The sequence below is a fragment of the Sorex fumeus genome, unplaced genomic scaffold (genome assembly GCF_029834395.1).
Source record: "Sorex fumeus unplaced genomic scaffold, SorFum_2.1 ptg000054l, whole genome shotgun sequence".
Taxonomy (NCBI): Eukaryota; Metazoa; Chordata; class Mammalia; order Eulipotyphla; family Soricidae; genus Sorex; species Sorex fumeus.
In genome coordinates, this window is record NW_026606111.1 from 18,492,664 (window position 1) to 18,497,280 (window position 4,617).

Below are 4,617 nucleotides of genomic sequence, written 5' to 3' on the forward strand. Positions count from 1 at the left end.
TGGTATATTCTCCTTTTCTAAAAGAGAATGACTTTGCAGCACTCTTTACAATAGCCAGAAACTGGAAGAAACCTGAATGCCCAAGAACAGATGACTGGTTAAAGAAACTTTGGTACATCTTCACAATGGAGTACTATGTAGCTCTTAGAAAAGATGAAGTCATGAAATTTACATACAAGTGGTACAACATGGAAAGTATCATGCTAAGTGAAATGAGTCAGAAAGAGAGGGATAGACATAGAAAGATTGCATTCATCTGGGGGATATAAAGTAACAAAATATGAGATTAATACCCAAGAATAGCTGAGATCAGCACCAGGAGGATTACTCCATAGCTTAGTGGCCAGTCGGGCATTCTAGAGGAAAGGGCAGCTCAGATAGAGAAGGGAACACCAAATAAAGGGTGTTTGGAGGATCCTCCCAGGAGGGGAGATGCATGTCGAATGTGGACTATGGACTGAACATGTTTGCCACTCAATGCCTCTTTTGCAAACCACAACACCCAAAAGGAGAGAGAGAACACAGGGGATTGCCCTGCCACAGAAGCGGGGGGGATGGGGGGATGGGGGTGGGAGGGATATTATCCATGGTGGTGGAAAATGGGCACTGGTGGATGGATGGGTATCTGATCATTGTATAATCAAACCCAAGTACAAAAAATTGTAAATCTACAACTGTACCTCATGGTGTTTCACTAATAAAAAAAAAAAATTTTAAATAAATAAATAAATAAAAGAGAATGACTTTCATGTCCCCATCTCTATGGGTTTGTTCTTTACAATCATCTCTTTCTGAACACATCAACTCTGCCTACCCATTCTTCAAGATCTCATTTAGATGTCACCTCTATCCAGAATCCAAAAGAGAAATACATTTTCTTAAGCTAGAACCTTCCGGGCATTCAATTTTTCTTTCTTTGATCATTTCTCACTTTCTGTCTTGCAGTTTATGTCTCTGTGGAGAAATCCCATCTACTTTCATAATGGTTTTTCAAGGAAGCAGTGATAGGGCCTACTTGTCTCCTCCATAATATAATAAACTCTATTTTTCAACTTTTTAATTTCAGGGATATAAATAGACGTGATCTAAATCAAAGTTTTAAACTAAAAATTGCTGTTCTGCTTCTCAGAAGTTCTGGTTCCATGAGCTTTCAAATGGAAACACCCAAAATGTAAAATCACTTTCTATATCAAAATTTCTAAAATTATATCTGTTATTTTCATAACATAACAGTTTCATAACCCAGCCCTGGCAGCCAACCTCCACTACTCAACTGCCGCCATGCTCCAGGCCGCTTTCCAACTGCTTGGGTCGAGCCTCACGCATGAATGAAGTCCCACAGAACTCAGGTAATGTGGAACTTTGTGACCTTGGAATCTGGACTCAATGGTACCTGGGAACAGAGATCCTCTGCCTGCTTCCCCCAGTCTCTGGTGACCCAGGGGTCACACCCAAAGCCACATCCTGGCAGCACCAGATAATCTCCTCATGAACCACCCTCCAGAACTCACGGCTGCTTCTCCCAAATGGGTGTATAAAATGAGGCCCCCATAACCACACCATTGAACTCTGCAACAGGGTGTTTTCACTTGGGACACCCCAGAATGGGGCAGCTGAGAAATCTCCCCACCCCAAGGGACCCAGCCCCGGCAGCTGACCTCCGCTACCCAACCACCGCCATGCTCCGGACCGTTTGGCCACAAAGCCACTCATTATAGGACATTTTCTACCCATTTTCCATAATTACCACACCATATTTGATAGGGTTCAGACAGTAGGCAATAAATCATAGAGAAAAATATATAAATATATGCCTCTCGGAGAGCCCGGCAAGCTACCGAGAGTATCCTGTCCACACAGGCAGAGCCTGGCAAGCTCCTGTGGCGTATTCGATATGCCAAATACAGTAACAACAGGTCTCATTTCCATAACCCTGAAAGAACCTCCAATCATTGGGAAAAGACAAGTAAGAAGAGGCTGTTAAAATCTCAGGGCTGGGAGGAATAGAGACTTACTGGCACCTGCTTGAGTAAGTCGATGAACAACACGATGACACTGATACAGCGATTTTCATTTAAATATACAATAGGTGATGTAACATTGTCCAACTATGATTAACTGTAACTCATGATGCTATAATAAAATGAAATTTGAAGAAAGAAACACAATAGATTACTTTTTTCCAGAAGAATTATCTTTCATAAAGTATTCTGAGCTGGAGAAATAGTATAGAGGGTAAAATGCTTGGCATACACAGTCAACACAGATTCAATTTCCAGCACTACATATAGTTCCTTGAGCACCAATAGTAATTTCTGCAAACAGAACTGTATAATATCTCCGGGGGAGCAACCATGCAGCTCTCCCCCTCACCGCCTGAGTTCTGGGGCACACCCGGGTCACTCATCCAGCTGGGGAGACCCGGGTCATGGGGCAGGCGGTGGATGAAACAAGGGCCAAGACGGTTGATTGATCGGATGCCATTTATTCCATTCTCCCCACACGCTTGCCCCAATCTCTCTGAGCCTCCCATTCTAGTCTCACACAGCCCCTCATTCCCATCTCCTCCTGTCTCTTCTACTCATCTCTCTGTGATCCATCTTGCAGCCTGGGCTCTCTCTCTCTCCACACGCCTGCTCCTCTACATCCTTTTCTCTGTGTCCCCTTTGCTAGTCTCTCCACACTCCATCTTGCTGCCCTGTTCTCTCTCTCACCTCTCTCCAGCTCTCTTGTCTCTCCAACTCCCCAACACTCTGGGTTGACACTGCACCCAGTCTGGTAGCAAAATCAACATAAGAAAGCCCTTCCTGAGGGCCCACCAGGTTCAAAGGAGGTATTCCAAAGCCCTTCTTGACTGCCCAAGGACAAAATACCTTTTAAGGTGTTTTTCTCCTTTCCTCAGTCCAATAACTCTATCAAAATCTTAATACTAGTTATTTTTGTATGGACACAGTAAGAGATACATCGAGGCTTATAGGGCAGCTCTCCTGGGAACATCTTGCCACAGACTCAGACTACAACGCTCAGACCAGATTGATCATTCCTAAACCTAGCAGGATCCAAATCTAGTTATTACTTTTTGGATCATGACAGCATTTGTCCATGATCAAGCTCTTAATTTATAGTTAAGTTTTATCGCACTTTGGCCAGGCCCATCTTGATCCCAGGGTAGGACGGAGCTTACCGCTTGCCCTGGTTCTATCCAGTCCCTCATTGGGACCCTGCTTTTGGGGGTGCTAGGAAGTAAGGGCAGTTGAGGCTTATGTCTAGAGAACAGATGGCCAGGAGGAAAATGAAACTGAGAGTCATATTACAAAAGCAAAGCATAGCTGCTCTTCTTGTGTCCATACAAAAAGGACATTGCCCTGAATAAACTATGCAAAGGACTTAGAGAGAAGAGAAAAACAGTATTTACAAGTCAACAGGGCACAAAGTTTACAAATAAACACAGAGGAATGGGAACACTGTGATGGGAGCAACCCAATCAACCTAAGCTACCTGAGGCTATGCAGGACAAAACAATGTTATCCTACACAAAGCCAAGAGTAATTAATCCTTGAAAACTACTAAGTGTAGCCACCAAACCAACAAAAAACAAATAAATGTATTTAAAGTTGAATCTTTTCATAGTAATTTTCTACCCATTAAAAAATGTAAAGATCACCTTTCATACAGTAAATACTCAATAAATGTTACTAACTTAGGACTTCCATGTATTAAATATTGATGCTGGTTATTTTTCAATGGCATAAAATTAAAAAAAGTTTCCAACATAAATTTATTTTAAAATGTTTAATAAATAAAAATTAATAAATAAAATAAAATTTTGTTTCCAAATAAATTTATTTAGTTTCCAAAATAAATTTATCAAAACAATTTATGTTTGTCAAACAAAACATAGAATGACTTATGTGTGATGTAATTGGTTTCACTCTTACTTTTACGCTTTACTATGTAAACAGTGTCTGATGGGGGCCATAGTGATAGAATAGTGGGTGAGACAGTTGCCTTGCATGGAGCTTACAACACCTTTGGTGCAATCCCTAAGCACCACATTTGGACCCTCAAGCCCCAGAGGAGTGATCCCTAACCATAGAACCAGGATCAAGCCCTGAGCATAGCCAGGAGTGGACCCAAAACAAAAAATAAACTCAGTCAGAAAAATGTCTCACTGGGTGTCCAGCATCCTTCTTGCTTATTACCCACCCAAATCCCCTGGAGTCAGTAGGCTGGTTATTTAGTTCCCTACAAATTTAAAATTTGCTTACTGTTACAAATTATCTTCTCTTCTAGGGAATTTGCCTAAAATTTTAACGTACTTTGTCGCCAATAAAATAAAGACAAATTAGAAATGGACTTAGAACCCCAGAAATAGAGGAGCACTTAAAAATTCCATCGCAGATCAAGCTGCCAAGGTACCAAATCATCCCAGGTAGATCAATCTCCAAGCTGAAAACTCAGTGGCCTTCTTGGAATAGGGTCAGAGAGATTTGTCTCCCTGACGAATAGACCCAGCAATCCCCACACCTGACATCCCCTGACATATAAATGGCCCAGCCACATCCTACAAATTTCACATCTGAGATCCCAGTAGGGGCATGGAAATTTTGATTGGAA